We start from the raw sequence: 14,090 nt of genomic DNA, 5'->3' as shown, positions 1-14,090 counted from the left end.
GAATGGGTGGTGGGTGAAGTAAATATGTTGGATGTTTATGTTCAAGTTTTATCTATTGACACTCTATATAATTTGTGAGCTATTCTGCCACTTTCCTCTTCATACCAACATAAAAATAATATTCTCTTACAACTATAATTAATTTCCAGTACCATGGTGAGCAAAATATGGACTTTTATGATATTCATCTAGAACAAGTTTCTTAATAACTTGTTGGTTAGGAACATAAATTCGATTTCTGTAAATTGGAAAAATTTCCTTATCAATATCATATCCTAATTTACTTTCATGGTTTTTTTCTTATTTTTCTTGCTTCCATAAAAATTGATATTTAGGATCTCTTAGGGTTGGATCCTTGATCTCATTTGAAAAATCAAATTTTATTTCATTTTATGTAATTTCATATATACAATTTAGCCTCCTACTTAGGGAATCCACCACCCGATTTTCCTTACCCTTCAAGTATTTTATATCAAATTCAAATTCACATAAGAAAGTAGTCCATCACACTTTCCCAACATTAAAGTTGGGTCATTTAAATAAACTAGTCAAACTACTATGACTAGTCAATAGGGTAAACTTCTTTCCTAACCGATAGTGTCTCCATACCTTCAAGCCATGTATTACTGTCGCCAATTCTGAAACAAAAGAAGAATATATCTGTTCATTCTCTTTCAACTTCTTATAATCATAAGAAAACACACGACCATATGTCATCAATATTGCTCCTATCCCTTCCTGACTGTGTCTATATAAACAACAACCTCCTTTTCTAGGACTATTATCCTTAAAACAAGGGTTGTAGTCAAAAAATGTTTTAGCTGATAATTTTTTCTTTGACATTTTATTATCTAATTGAAATATCTTACTTTTTTCTACAAAGACATTATGGGGTAAGCTACTCTATAAAATCCTTCTATAAAGTGATGATAATAGCCTGATAGTCCCATAAAGGAAAGAATATCTGCAACATTTTTAGGAAGGGGCCATTCCAAGATAGTTTTAATATCTTTGGGATCTACTGCTATTCCTTCGTGAGTGATGACATGTCACAAATATTGTATTTAATCCTTATAAAATTCACATTTACTATACTTGGTGTATAGTTGGTTCTCCCACAAGGTCTACAATACTATTTGCAAATGTATTTTATGTTATTCTATAGTCTTTGAATACATTAGGATGTCATCAATAAAAATCAACAAGAATTTTTCAACATAGGGATGGAATAAAATATTCATAAGGCACATAAGGGTGTTAGTAAGCCAAAAAGGTAGGAATATAAACTTGTAATGCCCATAATGAGTCCTAAACACAATTTTTCATATGTCCTCATCTCTAATCAGTATTTAATGGTACTCAAAGTGTAAATCAATCTTAGAAAATATAGTAGCACCTTTACCCTAATTGAATAGATCTTCAATTCTAGGTAATGGATACTTGTTTTTGGAAATTAGTTTATTTAGTTTTTGGTAATCAATACAAAGCCTTATAGTTCCATATTTCGTTTTAACAAATAGTACATGTGCTACCCATGGTGATACACTTGAACATATGAATTTATTACCAAGTATCTCTTGTATTTGTATCTTTCATTCAATTTATTATAGTACAATCATACGGTAAGATGCCTTAGATACTGGGGAACCTTCTAGAAATAATTCAATGGTAAAATATATATCTTGTTTAGGGGGAAATCCATGGATTTCCTCTGTAAACACATCAAAAAAATCTTGAACAATTGGAAGATTTTTTAATGTTGTTGTCTTTTCTTCAAGAGTTAGTGTACCCCACTTGAAATGTGTAAATATGAAAACCCTTTCTAATACATTTTCAAAATTTGGAGCTTGTGATTATTCTTGGTTTCAAAAATCTTTTTATCCCTTCAATTTCTTGTTTAACACCCCCATCATTAAGAAAACTTATAGTTTTATCTTCACAATTTACAAGGGACCAATGCTTTTCCAACCAGTCCATACCAATCAACACATTGTAGGAACGTAAGGGAAAAACATTTAAATTAACTTTTATGGTTTGCACTGCCAGTTAAACTAGAAAATTTCCTATTTTTCTACTAAGCTCCTTTTCACTCCAGTGGCCAACTGAACCAACACATGTTTTGGAATTTACTAGTGTGCAAATGACATAACTCAACTACTTTTTGATTTATGTAACTCAAAATTTCTGTAGGATCTATTAAAATAGATACATCATTATTGAAAATCTTACCTTCAACTTCAACCATGGTAGGTTGGTACTCAACCTAATTATATTTTAGTGTTGTGTTATTTTGGGTAAAATTTTATCCACTTCTCCTACAATAGATGCTTCTTGTATATTTGTTGCATGTTGTTTTTCCATGATAAGGGAAATTTTTAATAAAGTGAGGTTCTCCACAGCCTCAGAACTATAATGGTTGTTTTTGTGGGTGACCACGTTCATGTTTGCTTGATAGTTTTGTTGGTTTAGATTCATTCACTGATCAAGATTTTTGTTGACTTTTCCCTAAAAACATTCCTTGTTGGTTTTTATGTAAGTTCTTAGAATTTGCAATTTTCATATTTTTAACTGTAACACCCGACCCCACATTTACCCACATCAACATAATTACCAAGGTAAGCATGAGCTAAGAGTTGCTATGACTGACCAACTTCCAAGATGAAATTATGGAAATGGGGTCTACTTGTCTAAAAGTTGTTGCAACCACCTAAATACACATGATCACACTACCATCACTCTAACTTCACCTACTCATCATTTCCCTAATCTTGACAAATTTTTAGCCTAGATCATAGTCCAACCACATGCATGTAGTGCTACTAGTGTAGATGGAGCCCTCTAGCTACATCCATAACCCATCGTCAATGTGGTTTTGGTCAATGAAAATGACCTCCACCATCATATCATATCAGGGCTAGAATTCAAGCCAGCTACCTAGACATTTCCAGAACTTTGTCAAACATTTATAGAAGTCTGTATGCTCTGTTTTAGGATTTGTTCTTTCTCAATATTTCCTAATACATGTTAGTTATATTTACAAACACTTTGTGACTATGGTACCTTTAGGTAATGAATGCATATTTTTTTCACTATTTCATCAGTTGATTGGATGATCGTCAAGGAGGCTTACTTCCCTTTCATACTAGATGCATAAAACATAGATTAGCACATGCAACTATATAAATCATCCAAGATTTTGTCCATGATGAGAAAGTTTAATAACAAGAGAAATTAAATAATAAAAAATATACCATGCATGTAACAAGCATTTAACCGTAATGAAGCCATGAAAATCTAGTCACAAAATCAACACATTAAACCAAAAATTATGCTCATTAATTCTCATTAAATAATAACATATATTAACATATGCATAATGCTAACCAAGTTAGGGACTTTTGTTTAACACTTGACCCTAGATTGGGCTAAACCAAATCTTTCTTCTAGCTAATGACCCTCATTCCATAATCCAAGCCTAAATTTTGGATCACACGGGATAAAATAAAACATAACCATACAAGGAATCCAGATGAAAACCACCTCCACCATCATATCATAGTGATTTCACCCAATACTATATCCAGAAATCACCAAAACTATTACAATCTTGGATGCCTAAAATTTCTTCACCATACCCTAAGGAATTTTCCTATCTTCACCCTCCTATCAAGAGATTCCGGAGAAAACTATCTTGACCCTAAACCTTTGGGATTTTCTTGAGACCACCACAACCAGGATCCAAAATCTAATGAAATCCAAATCTCAATCAAATTGGGAACCCTGTACATCATGGTTATCTAGGAAATGGCATAAGGTAAGGTTGTACATCACTTTCAATCGAGACAATTCTCATGCCAATGAAAGAAAAAATTACCAACAAACCACTGAATGAAACATGCATTCAAATCCCAAAAAGATAATCAAGGATGCACACAATTACCTACAAAAATCCTTATGATTGGTCCTCTTTTCTATGTTCCTTTTTGCCCTTGCTAGCTATTGTTCAAACCTTCTTCCTGGCTACCACCTTAATTCCTCTTGTGCTCATTTCTTTCCTTTCTTGTCTCTTACTTGTGTCCAAGTGTTGTAGGTTTTCCCTCTTTTCCTTATTTTTTCAAAAAATAATGTTAAGACTTTGTGTCTCCAATTTCTTTTGGTTTTCTTTTTCATTTCCTTCATTTCTCCCTTGCAAGCATATTCTTTTAATACTTTTACCCTTTTCTTGTCTCTTCCTCTTTGGTACCTACTAGACTGGAATTTCTTTCATTTTCCTTTAATTATTTTCCATTTTTGGCTCATGTCTTTGCTAGCCCATAATAATTAGTTTTCATTTTATTTCCTGTTGCCTCTTTCCAGTGGCAGTTTCCATGCCCAAAAAATAATTAACCGCAAGTGGATCCCAATTCAATGTTTTTCCCCTCTTCAACTTGAAATACATGTCCTATGACCTTTGTTTGACTAATTATTTTATAATGTCCATTTATTTACATCGAAAATTAACTTGGGGTTGTTACAAATCACTCCCCCTTCATGTTCTGTGACTCATGAAAAAAAAGAAATTGTTGAAAACATGAAAAACATACTACTTATCAGAGCTTTATAAACACATCTCAATACAATATTTACGATACATATATATATATATATATATATATATATATATATATATATATATATATATATATATATATATATATATATATATATATATATATATATATATATATATATATATATATATATATATATATATATAGATATATATATATTTCAATAACATTATTACCTCCATTAATAATTCCATAGCCAATTGAGAAGCAAAATAAGTATGTGTTAGCTGATGGAGCTTCAAACCCCGTCGCGCACAGTATCTAAAATAGGATACAGTTTGACTGCAGTACCCTACTGCTCCCTCCACTACGGCCTAGTCTAGCTTCCATCAACTCCCAATGTCGTACCCTCGGAACGTCGTTACTGAACAACCCCGTTTCCCATTTGTAGTCCCGCACATATCCTAACCACAACCCCGTCGTGCCCTCCACTAACTTACCTTTCTTTGCATTAAGTTTCTCCTACAATGATGATTTTTTACCAACAGCAGTAGCTGGCGCGAATCTCTCGGAATGATTATGGAAATGGATGTTGTTGATTACTTTGAATACCCTATCAAGGATCTCTCCATTTGGACAACCCCTCACTCGAGCATGGATGGTTTTATCCCCTTTAGCTGTGAACTATCAGAGGTCATTTCTCCTTTAACCTCGATCTCGGGATCCTCTTGTTCAGTCGTAACCCTACCTGCAGACCCCCCCTCCTGGCTAGCTACCGCTACCCCTCCATTGTCATTGTCCTCCCTTCAATTTATGGCTCACTGCATAGGACCATACCTCACCACCTGTTCCTTGGGCTTCCCACCCTTACCCCCATATATCAAATCCCACTTCCCATCATCCTCTTCTCCTGGTGATCCCTTGTCTATCGCTCATGATCCCCCTATCGTGGCATCGTTAACATCTCCCCCCTCTGGCAGCATTACAGACATTCCACTCCTTTCAGATGCCTTCTCCTCTAGATCTGGTCTAAATGCCATAAACCCTCCAAACCCTCCATGCAACGGACCATAGGAGGACACCATCGACGTGGGTCAAAAGCCTAGAAAAGGGAAAAAGTGTGTCAAATCTAGGGCACATGATGTCATTATTAGTTTGGGTGAAGACATTCAGTGGGGCAAAGCGATGGATAGAGTCGATCGAGTCCTGGTTGGTAGGGTTCGGGGAAGGAACTACATGATAGCCCAGATTAAATAATGAACTGTCGAAGTTTTGGGGCAATGATCCAGGTGGGTATTGGTGGCCACCTGCCAAGTCCACCTTGACCCCCACCATTGTTTCTCTCAGCATTTTCAGTTTCCTTAATTGTAGCACAACTTACTATTTTTAGCAGTTTTTCGGGTCCTGAACTTCCAAAGCCATTTTGAGGCCCTAAATGACATTTTTTGGGAAATCTGGGGCAACATGGGTTCATGGACCGATGTTGCCTCCCAAATTGGCGGTGCTCGGATAGATCTTTCTAACGAGCTATTGTACGCGTCAAACGGAGATCATATGCCAAAGTTACGACCCTGGGAAGTTGGTGTACCAATTTACCCAAACGGGGCCCACAGTTTGGCGTTTCATCTTCTAGGGTTAGGTTTTGGAATGTTAAGGGTTTTCCATTGTTTCTCAACAATAAATAGGCCTTCGAGCCTCATTGTAACACAGTTCAGAGGCATGTAGCCACCACATCTCTTCTATGAGATAAGCTACCATCACCCTAGCTGGTTTATTTCCATTTCTGGTTGTAAGCATATTTCAGTATTTTCCATTAATGAAATGAAGTATTATTTCCATTGCATCTTTGTGTATATGGTTATCTCTGTAATTTGTTGCGTTCCTGTTTAAATCTGGATTAGTGGTATCAGAGCGGTCTGCTTCTTCTCTGTTTTTCTTTGCATGTCCCCAACAAGGTCTGGATATACGGAGTTAGGGCTTGAACTGGTCGAACCTTTGCAAGACCAGCCTCGCACATCCCGATGGCCTCCCATGGCGGATGAGAAGAAAGACGAGGGGGTAGAAGATCCCATCAAAATCTTGCTCGAAGAAGCCCTCGAGCGACAACGGAACGCAATGATGGACAACTTTGCCCAAATCCTTCAGCGACTACCCAGAAGCGATGCATCGGCTTCCAGCAGCTACTCTGGAAACGCCAAGCCCTTTAAGGTACAAGTTAATTTTGAAATCCCCATATTCGAGGGTCATATAGACGCAGATGTCGTAGATAAATGGTTAAATCTGCTAGAGGGTTATTTTTCTATTCATGAATTTTCGAATCGGGAAAAGATTGTTTTTGCTCTTCTCAAAGTAGCCCCCCACGTCAAGGACTGCCGGGAAACCTATTGCGAGCAGAAGGATGAAAGTTCTGGCTCACTATTTTCAGCTGCACCCACCTGGAATTCATTTCGAGATGCCATCAAGGAGCAGTACTACCCTGTCGGAAGCTATGAGGATGAATACATAAAGTGGACCACACTGCGGCAGGGAAGGGACCAAGACGTGCCAAAGTTCACCAATCTTTTCCATACCCTTCTCACAAAGTTGGGTATCAAGGATTCGGAGCAACATTTGATACTCAAATATTGTGGCTGCCTGAACAAGTACATCCAAGAAGAAATACAATTCCTGAACATCTCCTCGCTCGGCGCAGCATACCGATATGCCGTCAAGGTCGAGCAGAAGTTTAAACAAAAGAAGCGAGACTTTGGATCTGCAAATCCAAACTAGGGGAAAGGTGCCCCTAAACCACAGAACAAAGGACAAAGCCAAGGTGGGACAACCCAAGACAACCCGCCGAAGCTGCAAGCAAAGAACAGCGCCGCGAAGCCGAAAAGGGACACGGGAAAATGGTGTGAGTTCCATAAGAGCTCCACTCACAACACAAGTGAGTGTCGGGCCAAGCAGTCATTGGTGGTTGAGCTAAAGGTTTCAGAATTAGATGCATGTTCCGACTCTGAGTCAGAATCCGATAAGGGGAATGACAAAGGGAAGCAGATCATTGATGCGGATCCCAATGCCACTGTTGCTACCGCCAAGATCCAGAAAAATGAACCCGAAGATCTAGAGGAGGAGGAGCGTCTCTTCCACTCCTAGATGTGGGTAAAGGGCTCCTCGATACAGTTCATTGTTGATAGCGAGAGTCAAAAGAACCTCATTTCGGCAGAGGTCGCGAAGCGGTTGGGCTTACCGAGCACAACACATCCACAACCATACACCATTGCGTGGCTTCACCAAGGACGGGATCTTCGCGTGAGCCAGCAGTGTCGCCTTCCATACAACATCAAGCCCTTCACGGATGAGGTATTGTGTGACATTGCTCCCCTTGAAGTTTGTGATGTATTATTAGGACAACCATACTTGTGGAAGCAACATGCTGTGTATGAATCAAGGCCCCGTGCTGTTATTATTACATTGGGAAATAAGTTGTACAGGATACCAGAGGTAGCACCACCTACTGCCATCTCTTTGATTACTGCAAAACAATGCAGTAAGATCATTTCCAAAACCAGGAAATTTGTTTTCCTGATGATACACCCTCAAGGAAAGAAGAAGATGGTGGCCGCGGCCTCAAGACGGGGTCCCTCTGCATGACAACTACAGATGGACAAGGTTGTGGAGGAGTACGAGGACATATTCACCTCCCCTGCAAGGGTTCCTCTACACTGTCAGGTCAAGCACTCCATCGATCTAACCCTAGGTGTGCCGCTACCTAATGGACCAATTTATCGACGCTCCGTTCTGGAGAACAATGAAATCAAGAGGCAGATTCAGGAGCTCCTGCAGAAAGGTCACATCCGTCCGAGTTCATCGCCTTGTGGGAGCTCGATCATGTTGGTACAGAAGAAGGATGTGACGTGGAGACTCTGTATTGACTATCGGGCGCTGAACAAGATCATTGTCCGTAATAGGTACCCGATCCCACAGATCGATGACCTCTTGGACCAACTAAATGGGGCGAAATATTTCAGCAAGATCGATCTGAAGTCAGGATATTACCAGGTACCAATCGAACCCTCTGATGTGTGGAAGATTGCCTTCAAATCCAAGGAGGGCCTTTCCGAATGGTTGGTTATGCCTTTCAGATTGACGAATTCTCCTTCAACCTTCATGAGGCTAATGGATGACATCTTGCGGCCATTCACCAACTCCTTTGTAGTAGTATACTTGGATTACATTCTGATCTTCAGCCAGAGTTGGGAAGAGCACCTCCACCACATCTGACAGGTTCTCCAGACACTGCGGTAACACAAGCTATGTGCCAATTTGGAGAAATGCACTTTTGGCATGACCCAGGTTCAGTATCTGGGATACATCATTGATGAAAAGGGGGTGCATGTCGATCCAGCCAAGATCCAAGTCATTCGAGATTGGCCATCTCCAACCACTCTAACAGAGCTTCGCAGCTTTCTAGGTCTTGCAAACTTCTACCGCAGGTTCGTGTTGGGGTTTTCTCATATTAGTTGGCCCTTGAGTCAAGTCACCAAGGGAGGGGCGAAAGCAAAATTCTTTTGGTCTGAATCTCAACAGAAGGCATTCATGGAGTTGAAGGATCGCCTCTGCACGGCACCAGTGCTAGCGTTACCAGATTTACAACAACCATTTGAGGTCGAGACAGATGCCTCTGACTATGCTATTGGGGAAGTCCTTACTCAACATGGACATCCAGTGGCATATCACAGTGAAACACTTTCAGACACAGTTCGGAAGTACCCTACTTATGATAAAGAGATGTATTCCATTGTACAGGCCCGCCGACAATGGAAGCATTACATTTTGGGGAAGTAAACGATCATCCACACAGACCACCGACCCCTGCAGTTCATACAGACCCAAGGGAAATTGCAGAATGATCGCCATCAGAAGTGGTCTACATACCTGCAACAGTTCCACTTGAATATCAAGTATAAGAAGGGCAACACCAATAATGTTGCAGATTGCCTCAGTCGACCACCGATCATGGCGTTAACCACCGTGCTCAACTCTTGTGGGCACGAGACTTCTGACTGGCCACTTCTCTACAAAAGCGACCCAGAATTCGGCCACACATACCAGACACTCTTGGAGGGTCGGCATGTTCCAGATTTTCACCTCCAGGATGCCCTGTTATGCCACTTGGGTCACCTTTGTGTTCCTTCAAGCGAGTGTGCCAAGATGATTTGGGAAGCACACTACAGTCGGGTTGCTGGGCATTTCGGGGTCAAGAAAATATTGGCAGTACTGCAAAATTATTTCTATTGGCCGAATCTTCGACAAGATGTTGGGAAGTACATCAGATCATGTACTGCCTGTGCCATTGCCAAACCGACCATCAAGAAGCACGACCTCTATACCCCTTTGCCTACCCCTAGTCGACCTTGGGAATCCATCTCCATGGATTATATGTCAGGCCTTCCTTCCACTAAGCATGGAAATGACTGTGTTTTTGTGGTCGTCGACAGGTTCTCGAAGATGGCCATTATGGCGGCCTACAAGAAGAATATCACAGTAGAAACCACTGCTAAACTCTTCTTTGAACGAGTGTGGGTGCACTTTGGGATCCCACAGTCTATCATCTCAGATCGGGACAGTCGGTTTCTCAACACATTTTGGTCCAGTCTCTGGTCAATGTTGGACACCAAACTCACGAAGTCCACAACCTTCCATCCTCAAACTGATGGCCAGACAGAGGTTGTCAATAGGATGATTGTGCACATTTTGCGCATGTATAACTCAAGGCATCCACGCACAAGGGACGAGAGCCTCCCCTATGTTCAGCACAGCTACAACCGAGCTCTTCACAGCTCCACTGGCCATAGCCCTTTTCAGGTGGGTTTGGGATTCCAGCCACTATGCCCCATTGATGTGGCCATGCCACTTGCAGCTACTCACATAAATTCAGCTCATGTCCAGTCCAAAACAGATAAGGCAACCAGCTTCATTGAGCGCATCCAACATATTCGCCAGTAGGTCCATGACATTCTGGAGAAATCAAATGCCAAGTACAAGCAGCAACATGATCAACATCGGGTGCCACACAAGTTTCAGGTGGGTGACAAAGTCTGGTTGCATTTGCAAAAGGAACGCCTTACTGGAGCCTATCGGAAACTGAGACCACTCTGATATGGTCCTTACACCATTACTAATGCTATGGGAAACAATGCATTTGAGCTCAGCATTCCCCCATTCCTTGGCCTGCACCCAGTGTTCAATGTGGACCGCCTTCGGCCATACTTTCCACCATTGCTAGACACATCCGACATTGCAGAACAGCTCACACCCATAGAATTAAATCCAGATTGCATGGAACAAGCTGCATCTGATTGGATCATGGACACACAGATCAAGAAAACTCACCAACAGAATATCCAAATGTCTCGAGTTGTCAAAGTAGGCCAACTCCTTCAGCAGGGCAAGTGGCTCACCAGGGAACAAGTTCAACAAACGTTTCCTCATCCCATGGAGGAACTCAACGCAATGGGGACCATTGCTTCCTAAGGGGGGAGGAATGATCCAGGTGGATATTGGTGGCCACCTGCCAAGTCCACCTGGACCCCCACCATTGTTTCTCTTAGCATTTTCAGTTTCATTAATTGTAGCACAACTTACTATTTTTAGCAGTTTTTCGGGTCCTGAACTTCCAGAGCCGTTTTGAGGCCCTAAACGACATTTTTTTGGGAAATCTATGGCAACATGGGTCCATGGACCAATGTTTCCTCCCAAAGTGGCAGTGCTTGGATAGATCTTTCTAACGAGCTATTGTACGCGTCAAACGGAGATCGTATGCCAAAGTTACGACCCTGGGAAGTTGGTGTACTAATTTACCCAAATGGGGCCCACAGTTTGGCGTTTCATCTTCTAGGGTTAGGTTTTGGAATGTTAATGGTTTTCCATTGTTTCTCAACAATAAATAGGCCTTCGAGCCTCATTGTAACACAGTTGAGAGGCATGTAGCCACCACATCTCTTCTCAGAGATAAGCTACCATTGCCCTAGCTAGTTTATTTCCATTTCTGGTTGTAAGCATATTTCAGTATTTTCCATTAATGAAATGAAGTATTATTTCCGCTGCATCTTTGTGTATATGGTTATCTCTGTAATTTGTTGCATTCCTGTTTAAATCCGGATCAGGCAACATCTAGCCGAGCTACCTTTCGTCCAAAATTTGTTCGTAGATGGTTCGCGTTGTGTTTTTCCAATTAGAGCACACAAACTGGATGATGTCATCCTTTTGTTACATTGAATAGGCTCCTATGCTTCTGAGGTGATGGAATGTTATGAAACCAGCTCAAGAAAAAATAGAAAAGATAGATCAACGCCTTAGAATTTAGCCTCTTCGAGGGGGCAACCTCCTTTACATTACATAAATGAAAAATTATTGGATGATTGAAATGACAAAACCTCCTTTCTATATATAGGAGTCTAAGGAGTCACAATATAATCCAGCCGACCTAACAATAATAATATAAAGCCACAAAAATAACAATAGAGGGATTCCATGGGGCACAGAAATAACAACATGGGGGTAACAAGGCACAACAATATAAATAAGGGGTATAACTACAATAGTAATGGGGTAATCACTAGTATTATAGGGACCCAACATGCCCCTCTCATTCAAAAAAGTGTTTTCCTCAACGCTTGAGTAGTTCTGGATACTTCTGCATATAATTCTCATCCTCCCATGTGGAATCTTCAGCGGATAAGTTCTTCCACTTGATAAGATACTCTGAAATTGATCGATTTCGTAGTTGTCGAGTTCTTGTTTCTGTGACTGCTTCCGATTCCAATATAATTTTTCCTTCCTCGTCAAGTTCTGGCAATATTGTTTGAACTAGGAGCTTGTCACCTATAACCTTCTTTAAACATGAAACATGGAAAAATGGGTGCAATCGAGAAGCTGCAGGAAGCTCCAATTTGTATGCCATAGTACCAATCTTTTGCAACACCTTGTACGGACCATAATACTTTGGTGATAATTTATTATCCTTCTTAGCTTTCTTTAGAGACATTTTCTTATATGGTTGTAGCCATAGGAACACCCAATCACCTACATCAAAACTTCTTTCACTGCGATGTTGATTTGCCTATTGTTTCATTCTATTTTGTGCCAACACGAGGTTATCCTTTAACAGTTGGAGGAGTTGTTGTTGATGTTCGATGTGATGTTCCACTGCCTGAACATTAGAATTTTCTCTTAAATATGATGTGATGGGTGGTGGTTGATACCCATAAAGTGCCCTAAATGGGGTCATTTTTGTTGTTGTATGGAAGGAAGTGTTATACCACCATTCAGCCAGAGGCAACCATTTGACCCATTGTGTCTGTTTATCAGATACAAAGGAACGAAGATATCCTTCCAAACATTTGTTTACTATCTCAGTTTGCCCATCAGATTGAGGATGATAAGATGAGCTATGAGCTAACTGAGTACCAAGACAAGAAAATAATTTTGTCCAAAAATTTCCATTGAAAATGGGATCTCTGTCACTTACAATAATCTTTGGGTTTCCATGTAGCTTTTGAATTGTTTCCATAAATGCAGTAGAAACTGTACTGGCTTTAAATGGATGTGATAATGCACAAAAGTGTGCATACTTGGTAAGTCTGTCAACTGCCACCATGATTACACTCTTTCCCTCAGACTTGGGTAAACCTGTGATAAAATCCATTGAAACCTCCTCCCAACGTTGGCTTGGAACGGATAAAGGTTGTAATAGACCCGGTGTCTTAATTGTTTCAACTTTATTTTGTTGGCAAACCAAACATTCCGCCACAAACTTTTGAATATCTAATTTAAGGCCATCCCAAAAAAATTCCTTCTTAATCCTGTGGTAAGTTTTTAAAAATCCTGAGTGCCCTCCTAAGGAAGAAGTGTGCAATTCCATAAGAATCTTTTGTTTTAGATGGGAATTCTTACAGAGGTATAAGCGATCTTTGTACCATAACGAATCATTTTGGCAGCTAAATGTGACAGGCATACTGGAATCTTGTTGTAACTTTCGAATAAGTGCCCACACTTCTTCGTCATTCTTCCATTCCTCCCTTGCTTCGTTTATCCAATCTGGTTGGATAATAGAAATGGTGCACAACAATGCTTCCACATCCTCATCCTTTCTTGAGAGTGCATCTGCCACCACATTTTGCTTCCCTTTTTTGTAGATGATTTCAAAGTCATAACCCAACATCTTTGTGACCCACTTTTGTTGCTCTTCAGAGGATAATCTTTGTTCTAAAAAGTATTTAAGGCTATCATGATCCGTTTTTACCTTGAAGTGTCTTCCCATTAGGTAGGGTCGCCATTTCTTAAGTGCATGGAGTATTGCCAACATTTCCTTCTCATAAATAGCTTTGCTTAAAAACTTTCCCTTGATTGGACGACTTTCAAAAGCAATGGGTCTTTCATCTTGCATTAGAAAAGCACCAATTCCATTTCCTGAAGCATCACATTCCACAATAAAGGTTTTTGTGAAGTCCAATGTAGCTAAGACCGGTGCTTGGCACATTGCCTCTTTAAGATGTT

Source organism: Pinus tabuliformis, chromosome 3_1, assembly GCF_031772625.1.
Source record: "Pinus tabuliformis cultivar Carrire ecotype Pingquan chromosome 3_1, CPIR1, whole genome shotgun sequence".
Taxonomy (NCBI): domain Eukaryota; kingdom Viridiplantae; phylum Streptophyta; class Pinopsida; order Pinales; family Pinaceae; genus Pinus; species Pinus tabuliformis.
Note: the sequence above shows the minus strand (reverse complement) of the source record.